We start from the raw sequence: 16,676 nt of genomic DNA on the forward strand, positions 1-16,676 counted from the left end.
GGAAAATGGCCCAATGGAGCTGGGGGCCTCGTGCCTGGTGCACCTGCGGGAAACATTCCACCGGCGCTATTGTCTCTGAGCAAACAGTCGTAAATAACCCCATTCTGGCACGCACCCATCCCCGTGCAGTTGGACAATGAAAATGTTCTCAGTGAAAGCTGAAGGGGCACGGCAAAGGAGGCTTCTCTCGCTCGCTTTCATTGTTGTGATTGATGTGGCAGCAGCCCGCAAGCAGTTTTTTTCTTCACCTGCCCACTAAGTAAAGTAGAAAATACGCCATTGGCAAATAAATACATGGAACCCTATTAGGAAAAACACTCCTTTCATGTGCGTTTTCTATGTTCCTCAATGGGTTTTGTGGCCCTCTGTTTTATAGTTAGTGTTCTTTAAAAGGCTAGACCTTTTTAATAGGACAAAGATTTTGCAAACTGCTGAACAATGGATACACATAAGAAAGGGGGAGTAATCTCCCACCAAGAAGTGCCCTGAATTTTTTTTTAGGACACGCTTGTAGTAACTGTGACATAGTGGTCAACTCACCCGACACTCGTGGTTGTCTACAGGCAGTGCTTCAAGTGAGCCTGACCCTGTCAGGTCTTGGAACGGCAGAAATAAAAAACTGACTTTCAAATAGATTCCTATTTGGCCCTATATTTATGTCCTTAAGGTTATGGGCAAAAACAGTAATCCATGTCAGCAATGGAGTCCCTGTTTACCTTTAACATATTTTAGTTAACTTTCCAAACCCCAAATACTGTTTGCTTCTTCCAGATGCTGGGTTTCTGTTTTTAATTCAACATATAACTCTTGTATAGTGCTTGCTGTGAACCAAGCCACTTGGGTGCACTGAAGTTGTTGGTGAGTGTTCTGGATGGAGCACAATTGAATGCACTGAGGCTGAAGGTAGTGCAGGTTTATTACAGAACCTGTCAACAAACTGGTTGTAGAGGTGGTGGGGAGACTACATACACATCCAATCATTGGCCTCTCTGCAGGGTGCACAGAGTGACTGTCAGTTATGTGCAAATTGTAATTGTGGCAAAGTGTTTGGAGGGGATCCATAGCTGTCAAGATATGGACAGCTTCACAGGAAAAGAAACAGCTGTGCTCTTTAGTACCATTTAATTCACAGCCCTACATTTGGATGGAAACAACTTCAATTCTAATCATTCACAAAGAAATTGTTGCTCATTTATTTGATACTGCTAACAAGCACTGGAAAAAACACTAGGCCTGGGTTATATTAAGCATATGTCATCTGTTGTACTATATGCCTCGATACAAGTACGAAAAATTCACAGCAAGAGACCCAAATATTGTTCAGGTGGTAGGATGTGTAAAGCACACAATGTCATTACATGTTTTAAGCCATGCATTTAGTTATATAGGCCAGGCCTCTTGGAAACGATTCCCATTTGCGCTTGTTTGCCATGCCCCATTTAAAGACCTCTTACGTTTTTCATCCTACTTAAAGCGGAAGTCAGATAAATTGCTCTGCTGACAACCTGCATTCTACCTAAAACAAAGTGTGAATTTATATACCAAATTAGGCCAAGGCATTATATATTGGTTATATCCCTGCCCCTTTTATCACCTTAAAGTGGATGAATGGGAAAGCATCAGAATGTTTCTGTCTTTGCAAATGTTAATGGCTTCTTTCCTTGGGGTGGTGGGGTATGGGGTGTAGGAGGCTGGCCTGGTTTGTAGTGAGTACCAAGGGGTACTTACACTCTGCACCAGGTCCAATTATCCCTTATTAGTGTAGAAGAGGTGTCTAGCAGCTTAGGCTGATAGAAAAGTGTAGCTTAGCAGAGCAGCTTAGGCTGAACTAGGAGACATGCAAAGCTCCCACTATACCACTGGTGTCATAGGCACAATATCATAAGAAAACACAATACACAGATATACTAAAAATAAAGGTACTTTATTTTTATGACAATATGCCAAAAGTATCACAGTGAGTACCCTCAGTATGAGGATAGCAAATATACACAAGATATATGTACACAATACCAAAAATATGCAGTAATAGCAATAGAAAGCAATGCAAGCAATGTACACTCTCATTAGATTGCAATGAGAGCACATAGGTATAGAGGCAACACAAACCATATACTCCAAAAGTGGAATGCGAACCACGAATGGACCCCAAACCTATGTGAGCTTGTAGAGGGTCACTGGGACTGTAAGAAAACAGTAAGGGTTAGAAAAATAGCCCACCCCAAGACCCTGAAAAGTAGGTGTAAAGTGCACCTAAGTTCCCCAAAGAGCACAGAAGTCGTGATAGGGGAATTCTGCAAGGAAGACCAACACCAGCAATGCAACCACAATGGATTTCCGGACGAGAGTACCTGTAGAACAAGGGTATTAAGTCCAAGAGTCGCGACAAAGTCGAGATTGGGCAGATGCCCAGGAAATGCCAGCTGCGGGTGCAAAGAAGCTGCCACCGGATGGTAGAAGCTGTGGATTCTGCAAGAACGAAGAGGACTAGGAACTTCCCCTTTGGAGGATGGATGTCCCACGTCGTGAAGAAGCTTGCAGAGGTGTTCCCACGCAGAAAGACCGCAAACAAGCCTTGCTAGCTGCAAGGGTCGCGGTTAAGGTTTTTGGATGCTGCTGTGGCCCAGGAGGGACCAGGATGTTGCCAACTGCGTGAGGAGACAGAGGGGGCACCCAGCAAGACAAGGAGCCCACTCAGAAGCAGGCAGCACCTGCAGAAGTGCCAGAACAGGCACTACAAAGAGGAGTGAACCGGAGCTTACCCGAAGTCACAAAAGAAGATCCCACGACGCCGGAGGACAACTCAGGAGGTTGTACACTGCAGGTTAGAGTGTCGGGGACCCAGGCTTGGCTGTACACAAAGGAAATCCTGGAAGAGTGCACAGGAGCCAGAATAGCTGCAAATCATGCGGTACCCAGCAATGCAGTCTAGCGTGGTGAGGCAAGGACTTACCTCCACCAAACTTGGGCTGAAGAGTCACTGGACTGTGGGAGTCACTTGGACAGAGTTGCTGGATTCAAGGGACCTCGCTCGTCGTGCTGAGAGGAGACCCAAGGGACCGGTATAGTCCATTCCCTGTAGAGATATGGACCACCTCAACAATTTAGGGTTTTCACCTTTCATTTGTTTTAGCCAAAGTAGAGGTTTGTGGTCTGTCTGAACAATAAAGTGAGTGCCAAACAAGTATAGCCTCAACTTTTTCAGTGCCCAGACCACAGCAAAGGCCTCCCTCTCAATGGCAGACCAACGCTTTTCTCTAGGGGTCAACCTTCTGCTGATAAAAGCAACTGGTCGATCCTGGCCCTCAGAATTAAGTTGTGATAGGACTGCCCCTACTCCTAATTCAGATGCATCAGTTTGGACATAGCATTTTTTAGAGTAACAAGGGCTTTTCAGGACAGGTGCAGAGCACATGGCCTGCTTCAGCTCCTCAAAAGCTTTCTGACAGTTTGCTGTCCATAATACCTTTTTAGGCATTTTCTTGGATGTGAGGTCATTAAGAGGGGCTGCAATGGAGCCATAGTTCTTAATGAACCTCCTGTAATACCCAGTGAGGCCTAGGAAGGCTCTCACCTGAGTCTGAGTAGTAGGGGGAACCCAATCTATTATAGTTTGGATTTCCCCCTGAAGTGGTGCAATCTGTTCCCCACCAACAAGGTGTCCCAGATAAACCACCTTCCCCTGCCCTATCTGGCACTTTGAAGCCTTGATAGTGAGGCCTGCCTTTTGCAGGGCCTCCAAAACTTTCCATAGGTGGACCAGGTGATCATCCCAGCTGGAGCTAAAGACAGCTATATCATCTAGATATGCTGCACTAAAAGCTTCCAGCCCTTGCAGGACTGTGTTCACCAACCTTTGAAAAGTGGCAGGTGCATTTTTCAATCCAAAAGGCATTACTGTGAATTGGTAATGGCCTCCAATGGTTGAAAATGCAGTTTTTGCTTTTGCATCTTCTGATAATTTGATCTGCCAATACCCTGCAGTCAAATCAAAAGTGCTTAGATACTTGGCAGATGCCAGTGTATCTATGAGCTCATCTGCCCTGGGTATAGGGTGAGCGCCAGTTTTGGTTACCTGGTTGAGACCTCTGTAGTCTACACAAAACCACATTTCCTTCTTTCCATCCTTGGAATGAGGTTTAGGTACAAGTACCACAGGAGAGGCCCATGGACTTTCAGAGTGCTCAACCACTCCCAGTTCAAGCATTTTCTGCACCTCTTGCTTTATGCAGTCTCTGACATGGTCAGGCTGCCTATAGATCTTACTTTTGACAGGCAAGCTGTCTCCACTATCTATAGTGTGCTCACACCAAGAACCAAGAAGTGGTACCTGGCACAGTAGAGAAGAGTTCAGAAAACTGACCCAGGAGATTTATGCAGTGGTCTTTCTGCTCAGCAGTAAGACAATCTGCCAGTACTACACCTTCCACTAGAGCATCTTGTTCTGTGGAAGAGAAGAGATCAGGGAGAGGGTCACTCTCTTCTTCCTGTCCCTCATCAGTTGCCATGAGCAGGGTGAGATCAGCCCTGTCATAGTAGGGTTTCAGGCGATTGACATGGAGCACCCTAAGGGGACTCCTGGCAGTGCCTAAGTCAACTAAGTAGGTGACTTCACCCTTTTTTTCAACAATTATGTGGGGTCCACTCCATTTATCTTAGAGTGCTCTTGGGGCCACAGGCTCCAAGACCCACACTTTCTGCCCTGGTTGGTACTGAACCAAAACAGCCTTCTGGTCATGCCATTGCTTTTGGAGCTCTTGGCTGGCCTGAAGGGTTTTACTGGCCTTTTTCATGTACTCAGCCAGCCTTGATCTGAGGCCAAGTACATAGTCCACTATGTCTTGCTTTGGAGCTTTTAAAGGTTGTTCCCAACCCTCCTTAACAAGTGTTAGAGGACCTCTCACAGGGTGACCAAATAGGAGTTTAAAGGGGCTGAAGCCCACTCCTTTCTGGGGTACCTCCCTGTAAGCAAAAAGGAGGCAAGGTAACAGGATATCCCATCTCCTGCGGAGTTTTTCAGGGAGTCCCATAATCATGCCTTTGAGAGTTTTGTTAAATCTCTCTACCAGTCCATTTGTTTGTGGATGATAGGGTGTGGTGAACTTGTATGTCACACCACACTCCTTCCACATAGCCTTTAAGTAAGCAGACATGAAATTGCTGCCCCTGTCTGATATCACCTCTTTTGGGAAGCCCACCCTGGAAAAGATTCCCAGGAGGGCCTTTGCCACTGCAGGAGCTGTAGTGGTCCTTAGAGGAATTGCTTCAGGATATCTGGTGGCATGGTCTACTACCACCAAGATAAACCTATTGCCTGAAGCAGTAGGAGGGTCAAGGGGCCAACTATGTCAACCCCTACCCTTTCAAAGGGAACCCCAACCACAGGCAGTGGAATAAGGGGTGCCTTTGGAGTTCCACCTGTCTTGCCACTGGCTTGACAGGTTTCACAGAACTTACAAAATTCCTTTGTGTCCTCTGACATTCTAGGCCAATGAATCAAGGGAACAAGCCTATCTCAAGTTTTCATTTGCCCCAAATGTCCAGCTAAGGGAATGTCGTGGGCTAGAGTTAGGAGGAACTTTCTGTACTCCTGAGGAATCACCAATCTCCTGGCAGCTCCAGGTTTTGGAACCCTTGCTTCAGTGTACAAGAGGTTGTCCTCCCAGTAAACTCTGTGAGAGTCACTGACATCCCCATTTGCTTGTTTGACAGCTTGCTGGCTTAGACCCTCTAGTGTGGGACAGGTATGCTGTGCCACACTCAGCTCCTCCCTGGCAGGCCCCCCTTCACCCAAAAGCTCAGCAGTGTCTGCTTCCAGCTCCTCTGGTGTAGGTTCTGCACAGGGTGGAAATTCTTCTTCCTCAGAATTAGAATCCACTGTAGAGGGAGGGATAGTAGGTAGTGTTTTACCTTTGCTAACCCTAGTTTTAGGGAGCACTTGGTCCATTCTTCCAGGATCCAAGTCACCCTGTCCTTTTTGCTTTTTGGCCTGAGCCCTGGTCAAAGAAAAAATATGCCCTGGAATGCCCAGCATTGCTGCATGAACCTCCAACTCCACTTCTGCCCAAGCTGATGTCTCTAAATCATTCCCTAATAGACAGTCGACAGGTAAATCTGAGGCAACCACAACTTTCTTTGGACCAGTAACCCCCCCTCCCCCCCCCCCCAGTTGAGATTCACAACAGCCATGGGGTAGCTAAGAGTGTTGTTATGAGCATCGGTTACTTGGTACTAGTGACCAAGTAGGTGTTGTTCAGGGTGGACCAGTTTCTCTATTACCATTGTAACACTGGCACCTGAGTCCCTGTAGGCCTGAACCTCAACACCATTTATTAGGGGTAGTTGCTTGTACTTATCCATGTTAAGGGGACAAGCAACCAAGGTGGCTAAATCAATAGCCCCCTCAGAGACTAATACAGCCTCTGTGGTCTCCCTAATCAGACCAACCCCAACTAAGTTACCAAAAGTGAGCCCAGCTACTCCCTTGGATTGGCTATTAGTAGGTTTGCTCCCACCACTACTGCTATTACTAGGGGCACTAGGTGTAGCAGCAGGGGGTGTAGTGGTAGGAGGCTTGGATCTGTTGTCCAATGGCCTTTTATTTTACATAAATAGCACCATGGTTTATTTTCTTTGTTTTGATTTGAAGAGGATTTGGGCCCACCACCCCCACCAGAGTGTTTTTGTGGGCCTGATGAAGACTCATTTTTGGAATTGTCCCCACCCTTGTCAGAAGACTTACCATCCTTCTTCTTGCCATCTTTGTCACCCCCTGTATGAACTGTTCTGTTCACCCTTGTTCTGACCCATTTGTCTGCCTTCTTTCCCAATTCTTGGGGAGAGGTCAGATCAGAGTCCACCAGGTACTGGTGCAACAAATCAGACACACAATTATTAAGAATATGCTCTCTCAGGATTAAGTTATACAGGCTTTCATAATCAGTAACTTTACTGCCATGTAACCACCCCTCCAAGGCCTTCACTGAATGATCAACAAAGTCTACCCAGTCTTGTGAAGACTCCTTTTTGGTCTCTCTGAACTTCATCCTGTACTGTTCAGTGGTTAAGCCATAACCATCTAGGAGTGCATTCTTAAGAACTGTAAAACTATTGGCATCACTTTCTTTCACAGTAAGGAGCCTATCCCTACCCTTTCCACTAAATGATAGCCATAGGATAGCAGCCCACTGCCTTTGAGGGACATCCTGTACAACACAGGCCCTCTCAAGTGCAGCAAACCACTTGTTAATGTCATCCCCCTCCTTGTAAGGGGGAACTATCTTATGCAGATTCCTGGAATCATGCTCTTTTGCAGGATGACTATGGGGAATACTGCTGCTGCCACCATGGGGTCCAAACCCCAACCTCTGCCTTTCTTTTTCTAAGTCTAAAGTTTCCCTGTCTAGAGCCAGCTCTTGCTGTTTAAGGTTCAATCTGGACTCTTCCACTCTCAATCTATTGAGTTCCCTTTCTAACATTCTGTCATCATCATGCTTTGACACATAAGAATGGTGTGAATGAACAGAGGGAGACCTGTCCCTAACAGTTGGCCTAAAGGAATGACATCCCTACTGTGATGAGAGCTCACATTTGTACCAGCCATGCTAGGGGGTCTGCTAAGGGACAGGTTGGAAAGAATACCATCTAACATTCTTACTGGGGCTACCCCAGAGTGTGAACCATCTGCTAACTTCTCACCAGGTGTGCCAGCTAAGGCCTTATCATTTTCAATGAGCATGTTAACTAACAATTCTCTAGAGGGATTCTTCCCTACCCCTAAACCTCTATCAATGCAGAGACTCCTTACACCTTTCCAGTTAAGGTGGTCATAAGCTGTGCTGGCCAGATCAAGAGTAAGTCCTGTACCAGACATGATAGAAAAGAGTTTAAGGGACAGAAAAAGAAAGAAAATGTTTCAGAACTTTTAAAGGAAACAGAAAAAAACTTTTTGGTTAGGTGTACATACACTGAATTTGTTTTGTATATTTTTCTCTTATGAAAAGTACAAAATGACAAAGTGGTAAGTAGTTGCAAGTACTTATCCCACCGCTGCACAACCAATGTAGGAGGCTGGCCTGGTTTGTAGTGAGTACCAAGGGGTACTTACACTCTGCACCAGGTCCAGTTATCCCTTATTAGTGTAGAAGAGGTGTCTAGCAGCTTAGGCTGATAGAAAAGGGTAGCTTAGCAGAGCAGCTTAGGCTGAACTAGGAGACATGCAAAGCTCCCACTATACCACTGGTGTCATAGGCACAATATCATAAGAAAACACAATACACAGATATACTAAAAATAAAGGTACTTTATTTTTATGACAATATGCCAAAAGTATCTCAGTGAGTACCCTCAGTATGAGGATAGCAAATATACACAAGATATACGTACACAATACCAAAAATATGCAGTAATAGCAATAGAAAGCAATGCAAGCAATGAACAATCACAATAGATTGCAATGAGAGCACATAGGGATAGGGGCAACACAAACCATATACTCCAAAAGTGGAATGCGAACCACGAATGGACCCCAAACCTACGTGAGCTTGTAGAGGGTCGCTGGGACTGTAAGAAAACAGTGAGGGTTAGAAAAATAGCCCACCCCAAGACCCTGAAAAGTAGGTGTAAAGTGCACCGAAGTTCCCCAAAGAGCACAGAAGTCGTGATAGGGGAATTCTGCAAGGAAGAACAACACCAGCAATGCAACCATGATGGATTTCCGGACAAGAGTACCTGTAGAACAAGGGGACCAAGTCCAAGAGTCGCGACAAAGTCGAGATTGGGCAGATGCCCAGAAAATGCCAGCTGAGGGTGCAAAGAAGCTGCCACCGGATGGTAGAAGCTGTGGATTCTGCAAGAACGAAGAGGACTAGGAACTTCCCCTTTGGAGGATGGATGTCCCACGTCGTGAAGAACCTTGCAGAGATGTTACCACGCAGAAAGACCGCAAACAAGCCTTGCTAGCTGCAAGGGTCACGGTTAGGGTTTTTGGATGCTGCTGTGGCCCAGGAGGGACCAGGATGTCGCCAATTGCGTGAGGAGACAGAGGGGGCGCCCAGCAAGACAAGGAGCCCTCTCAGAAGCAAGCAGCACCTGCAGAAGTGCCCGAACAGGCACTACAAAGAGGAGTGAACGGAGCTCACCCGAAGTCACAAAAGAAGATCCCACGACGCCGAAGGACAACTCAGGAGGTTGTGCACTGCAGGTTAGAGTGTCGGGGACCCAGGCTGGGCTGTGCACAAAGGAAATCCTGGAAGAGTGTACAGGAGCCGGAGCAGCTGAAAATTATGCGGTACCCAGCAATGCAGTCTAGCGTGGTGAGGCAAGGACTTACCTCCACCAAACTTGGACTGAAGAGTCACTGGACTGTGGGAGTCGCTTGGACAGAGTTGCTGAGTCCCAGGGACCACGCTCGTCGTGCTGTGAGGGGACCCAGAAGACCGGTGATGCAGTCTTTTGTTGCCTGCGGTTGCAGGGAGAAGATTCCGTCGACCCACAGGAGATTTCTTCAGAGCTTCTAGTGCAGACAGGAGGCAGACTACCCCCACAGCATGCACCACCAGGAAAACAGTTGAGAAGGCTGCCAGATCAGCGATACAAGGTTGCAGTAGTCGTCTTTGCTACTTTGTTGCGGTTTTGCAGGCGTCCAGAGCAGTCAGCGGTCGATTCCTTGGCAGAAGGTGAAGAGAGAGATGCAGAGGAACTCTGATGAGCTCTTGCATTCGTTATCTAAAGAATTCCCCAAAGCAGTGACCCTAAATAGCCAGAAAAGGAGGTTTGGCTACCTAGGAAGGAGGATAGGCTAGCAACACAGGTAAGAGCCTATCAGAAGGAGTCACTGACGTCACCTGCTGGCACTGGCCACTCAGAGCAGTCCAGTGTGCCAGCAGCACCTCTGTTTCCAAGATGGCAGAGGTCTGGAGCACACTGGAGGAGCTCTGGGCACCTCCCCTGGGAGGTGCAGGTCAGGGGAGTGGTCACTCCCCTTTCCTTTGTCCAGTTTCGCACCAGAGCAGGGCTGGGGGATCCCTGAACCGGTGTAGACTGGCTTATGCAGAGATGGGCACCATCTGTGCCCATCAAAGCATTTCCAGAGGCTGGGGGAGGCTACTCCTCCCCAGCCCCTGACACCTTTTTCCAAAGGGAGAGGGTGTAACACCCTCTCTCTGAGGAAGTCCTTTGTTCTGCCTTCCTGGGCCAAGCCTGGCTGGACCCCAGGAGGGCAGAAACCTGTCTGAGGGGTTGGCAGCAGCTGCAGTGAAACCCCGGGAAAGGTAGTTTGGCAGTACCCGGGTCTGTGCTAGAGACTCGGGGGATCATGGAATTGTCTCCCCGTGACAATTCCATGATCTTAGACATGTTACATGGCCATGTTCGGAGTTACCATTGTGACGCTATACATAGGTAGTGACGTATGTATAGTGCATGCGTGTAATGGTGTCCCCGCAGTCACAAAGTCCGGGGAATTTGCCCTGAACGATGTGGGGGCACCTTGACTAGTGCCAGGGTGCCCACACACTAAGTAACTTAGCACCCAACCTTTACCAGGTAAAGGTTAGACATATAGGTGACTTATAAGTTACTTAAGTGCAGTGGTAAATGGCTGTGAAATTACGTGGACGTTATTTCACTCAGGCTGCAGTGGCAGGCATGTGTACGAATTGTCTGAGCTCCCTATGGGTGGCAAAAGAAATGCTGCAGCCCATAGGGATCTCCTGGAACCCCAATACCCTGGGTACCTCAGTACCATATACTAGGGAATTATAAGGGTGTTCCAGTATGCCAATGTGAATTGGTGAAATTGGTCACTAGCCTGTTAGTGACAATTTGGAAAGCAAAGAGAGAGCATAACCACTGAGGTTCTGATTAGCAGAACCTCAGTGAGACAGTTAGTCATCACACAGGGAACACATACAAGGCACACTTATTAGCACTGGGGCCCTGGCTGACAGGGTCCCAGTGACACATACAACTAAAACAACATATATACAGTGAAATATGGGGGTAACATGCCAGGCAAGATGGTACTTTCCTACATGGGGGGAAGGGGCAAAATAATAATATAAATAAATATAAGAAATAATGACAACATTTTCATTTTTTACCTCAGATAGAGGAATAAGGTAAATGGAAGAGCTTTAGTTATATGCAGGGCCACTTGAATTATGTGGCAGAGAGGACCAAATTATGCGACAGGGTTTACCAATTTATGTGGCAAGAAAAGTCTAGTTACGAATTTACAATGCTAATAGCTCTGACTCAAGCAAATGCGAGACCTATTGCAGTGCAAATGCTTGTTTTCTTGTGACTCAGTCTAGTATTCTTATCACTTTTCTTTTTCCTGATTCTTAATCAATGCTTAAATTGTGTCCACAACGAGTGAGCAGGGATTCGGTCACCGATTTGACAACCAAACATCATCTTTGCCCGAGTCTCCTTTATAGAGCCTTGTGAAGTGTTTCACTCTTCTTGCAAGAACTTGTAAAGTGGGCTTTCGACATTGTCACTGTGCATTTCAGAGTTGCGCAGAATTTTAGCGAGGTGCGCATGAACCTTTCTATCGCGGTATTCACCGGAAGCCATCAGAGATTGATTTCTTAGTGTGTGACATTGAGCGACGCGAGTATGAAGGAAATGGATTTTCATGAAATGGAAGTTCATTGCTCTTGGGATTTTCTTGAGTGATCTCATGTATTTCGCTATGTTTTTTTCAGTTTTGTGACGACTACTACTACTGCTGAATTGTCTGCACAATTACAGCGTCTGGATACGAAGGGCGAGATGTAGGAAAGGATTTGCGCCTCGCAAACGGCGAAAAACGCCGTTTGCGAGGCGCAAAAGCCTCTCCGCGATGCAGAAATGCATTTTGCGAGTCGGATCCGACTCGCAAAATGCATTTCCGACTCGCAAATAGGAAGGGGTGTTTTCCCTTCCTATTTGCGACTCGCAACGCTATGCAATTTCATTTGCGACCGCGAAAGCGTTCGCAAATGAAATCGCAGTTACCATCCACTTGAAGTGGATGGTAACCCAGTCGCAAACGGGAAGGGGTCCCCATGGGACCCCTTCCCCTTTGTGAATGGAAACAAAAATATTTTTTCAGAGCAGGCAGTGGTCCAATGGACCACTGCCTGCTCTGAAAAAAACCGAAACTAAAGGTTTCCGTATTTTTTTCCAAGTGCAGCTCGTTTTCCTTTAAGGAAAACGGGCTGCAGATGGAAAAAAAAAAACTGCTTTATCAAAAAGCAGTCACGGACATGGTGGTCTGCTGTCTCCAGCAGGCCACCATCCCCGTGAGTGCCCATACTCGCAATGGGGTCGCAAACTGCGACCCACCTCATTAATATTAATGAGGTGGGTCTTTGCGACCCCATTGCGAGTTGCAGAAGGTGTCTGAGACACCTTTCTGCATTTCAAATTGCAACTTGCAATTTGCGAGTCGCACGGACTCGCAAATTGCAAGTCGCAATTTGCTTCTTTCCTACATCTGGTCCTTACTGTAGTAATCTACCACTACAAGGGGATGGCGACAAGCTGGTGGGCTAAGTCCGTCCTAAGGTGAGACCAAGGCAATGGAGGAATGTTTCCAGGATGTTAAGGTCAGGGTATGCAGTGCTTAATTTCAGCCGGTGGTTGCCGTCTGGGGTCACTATCACTCACTTTTGGGGACTGGCACTTAGTTTTCTTCATCAGATATTTCCCGTGAACAACAGAGGGAAAACATGCAAAGGGGTAAAAAAACAGAAGGAAGAAAAAAGACGCAGAAACTGACTATAAAAGAGGAATCAGGAACCTCTTCGAGTGAGATAAAAGGACAGGGAGTTTTAGGTAGTGGATTTGGGAGGCCTTAGGTGAATTAAAGAATGCGGTGTTGGTAATCTGAGCGCTGATATTTAATAGCACTTGCAGAGGGCTTCTGGGCCCAGTTTTGGGGAATGGCAGTCATTCTTTAATAGATTAAGTACTGAATGTGTGTTGTGGTATTCAATTGAAATGACATACAAATCACAATCAGTTTCTTGGTTGAAATTTGGAAACCATATATTTTTGTTTTAGGCACATTTCCATTTTCTCTATCCCTTTATGTCTACAGTGACCTAGCTTTAGGTACTTGTTGAGAAGCTTATCTGGGACGGTATTGTAGGAGGCTGGACTGGCTTGTAGTGAGTACCAAGGGGTACTTGCACCTTGCACCAGGCCCAGTTATCCCTTATTAGTGTATAGGGTGTCTAGCAGCTTAGGCTGATAGATAATGGTAGCTTAGCAAAGCAGCTCAGGCTGAACTAGGAGACGTGTGAAGCTACTACAGTACCACTTAGTGTCATATGCACAATATCATAAGAAAACACAATACACAGTTATACTAAAAATAAAGGTACTTTATTTTTATGACAATATGCCAAAGTATCTTAGAGTGTACCCTCAGTGAGAGGATAGGAAATATACACAAGATATATATACACAATAGAAAAAATATGCAGTATAGTCTTAGAAAACAGTGCAAACAATGTATAGTTACAATAGGATGCAATGGGGAAACATAGGGATAGGGGCAACACAAACCATATACTCCAGAAGTGGAATGCGAACCACGAATGGACCCCAAACCTATGTGACCTTGTAGAGGGTTGCTGGGACTATTAGAAAATAGTGAGAGTTAGCAAAATAACCCTCCCCAAGACCCTGAAAAGTGAGTGCAAAGTGCACCAAAGTTCCCCTAAGGACAAAATAGTCGTGTTAGAGGGAAAATGCAAGGAAAACACAAATCAGCAATGCAACAACGATGGATTCCTGACTGAGGGTACCTGTGGAACAAGGGGACCAAGTCCAAAAGTCACAAGCAACTCGGAGATGGGCAGATGCCCAAGAAATGCCAGCGGTTGGTGCAAAGAAGCTCTTACTAGGCTGAAGAACTGTGAATACTGCAGGAACGACAAGGGCTAGAGACTTCCCCTTTGGAGGATGGATCCCCCACGCCTTGGAGAGTCGTGCAGAAGTGTTTTCCCGCCGGATGGACGCCAACAAGCCTTGCTACACGCAAAACAAAGAGCCCTCACTGAAGCAGGTAGCACCTGGAGAAGTGCCAGAAACAGGCACTACGAGGATGCGTGAAACGGTGATCGCCGAAGTTGCACAAAGGAGTCCCACGTCGCCGGAGACCAACTTAGAAAGTCGTGCAATACAGGTTGGAGTGCCGTGGACCCAGGCTTGGCTGTGCACAAAGGATTTCCGCCGGAAGTGCACAGGGGCCGGAGTAGCTTGCAAAGTCGCGGTTCCCAGCAATGCAGCCCAGCGAGGTGAGGCAAGGACTTACCTCCACCAAACTTGGGCTGAAGAGTCACTGGACTGTGGGGGTCACTTGGACGGTGTCGCTGGATTCGAGGGACCTCGCTCGTCGTGCTGAGAGGAGACCCAAGGGACCGGTAATGCAGCTTTTTGGTGCCTGCGGTTGCAGGGGGAAGATTCCGTCGACCCACGGGAGATTTCTTCGGAGCTTCTGGTGCAGAGAGGAGGCAGACTACCCCCACAGCATGCACAAGCAGGAAAACAGTCGAGAAGGCGGCAGGATCAGCGTTACAGAGTTGCAGTAGTCATCTTTGCTACTATGTTGCAGGTTTGCAGGCTTCCAGCGCGGTCAGCGGTCGATTCCTTATCAGAAGGTGAAGAGGGAGATGCAGAGGAACTCGGCTGAGCTCATGCATTCGTTATCTAAAGTTTCCCCAGAGACAGAGACCCTAAATAGCCAGAAAAGAGGGTTTGGCTACCTAGGAGAGAGGAAAGGCTACTAACACCTGAAGGAGCCTATCAGCAGGAGTCTCTGACGTCACCTGGTGGCACTGGCCACTCAGAGCAGTCCAGTGTGCCAGCAGCACCTCTGTTTCCAAGATGGCAGAGGTCTGGAGCACACTGGAGGGGCTCTGGACACCTCCCAGGGGAGGTGCAGGTCAGGGGAGTGGTCACTCCCCTTTCCTTTGTCCAGTTTCGCGCCAGAGCAGGGGCTAAGGGGTCCCTGAACCGGTGTAGACTGGCTTATGCAGAATTGGGCACATCTGTGCCCAACAAAGCATTTCCAGAGGCTGGGGGAGGCTACTCCTCCCCTGCCTTCACACCATTTTCCAAAGGGAGAGGGTGTCACACCCTCTCTCAGAGGAAGTTCTTTGTTCTGCCATCCTGGGCCAGGCCTGGCTGGACCCCAGGAGGGCAGCTGCCTGTCTGAGGGGTTGGCAGCAGCAGCAGCTGCAGAGAAACCCCAGGAAGGGCAGTCTGGCAGTACCAGGGTCTGTGCTACAGACCACTGGGATCATGGAATTGTACCAACAATGCCAGGATGGCATAGAGGGGGCAATTCCATGATCATAGACATGTTACATGGCCATATTCGGAGTTACCATGGTGAAGCTACGTATAGGTAGTGACCTATATGTAGTGCACACGTGTAATGGTGTCCCCGCACTCACAAAGTTCAGTGAATTGGCTCTGAACAATGTGGGGGCACCTTGGCTAGTGCCAGGGTGCCCTCACACTAAGTAACTTTGCACCTAACCTTTACCAGGTAAAGGTTAGACATATAGGTGACTTATAAGTTACTTAAGTGCAGTGTAAAATGGCTGTGAAATAACGTGGACGTTATTTCACTCAGGCTGCAGTGGCAGGCCTGTGTAAGAATTGTCAGAGCTCCCTATGGGTGGCAAAAGAAATGCTGCAGCCCATAGGGATCTCCTGGAACCCCAATACCCTGGGTACCTCAGTACCATATACTAGGGAATTATAAGGGTGTTCCAGTAAGCCAATGTAAATTGGTAAAAATGGTCACTAGCCTGTCAGTGACAATTTGGCAAGAAATGAGAGAGCATAACCACTGAGGTTCTGATTAGCAGAGCCTCAGTGAGACAGTTAGTCACTACACAGGTAACACATTCAGGCACACTTATGAGCACTGGGGCCCTGGGTTACCAGGGTCCCAGTGACACATACAACTAAAACAACATATATACAGTGAAAAATGGGGGTAACATGCCAGGCAAGATGGTACTTTCCTACACAACCCCCCCCCAAACGAAGGACAATAAGACTAGCCATTACCTGATGAGTCTTCATTGTCTAAGTGGAAATATCTGGAGAGTCCATCTGCATTGGAGTGGCTACTCCCAGGTCTATGTTCCACTGTATAGTCCATTCCCTGTAGGGATATGGACCACCTCAACAATTTAGGATTTTCACCTTTCATTTGTTTTAGCCAAAGTAGAGGTTTGTGGTCTGTCTGAACAATGAAGTGAGTGCCAAACAGGTATGGCCTCAACTTCTTCAGAGCCCAGACCACAGCAAAGGCCTCCCTCTCAATGGCAGACCAACGCTTTTCTCTAGGGGTCAACCTTCTACTAATAAAAGCAACAGGTTGATCCTGGCCCTCAGAATTAAGTTGTGATAGGACTGCCCCTACTCCTAATTCAGATGCATCAGTCTGGACATAGAATTTTTTAGAGTAACAAGGGCTTTTCAGGACAGGTGCAGAGCACATGGCCTGCTTCAGCTCCTCAAAAGCTTTCTGACAGTTTGCTGTCCATAATACCTTTTTAGGCATTTTCTTGGATGTGAGGTCATTAAGAGGGGCTGCAATGGAGCCATAGTTCTTGATGAACCTCCTGTAATACCCAGTGAGGCCTAGGAAGGCTCTCACC

The sequence above is a fragment of the Pleurodeles waltl genome, chromosome 4_2 (assembly GCF_031143425.1).
Source record: "Pleurodeles waltl isolate 20211129_DDA chromosome 4_2, aPleWal1.hap1.20221129, whole genome shotgun sequence".
NCBI lineage: Eukaryota > Metazoa > Chordata > Amphibia > Caudata > Salamandridae > Pleurodeles > Pleurodeles waltl.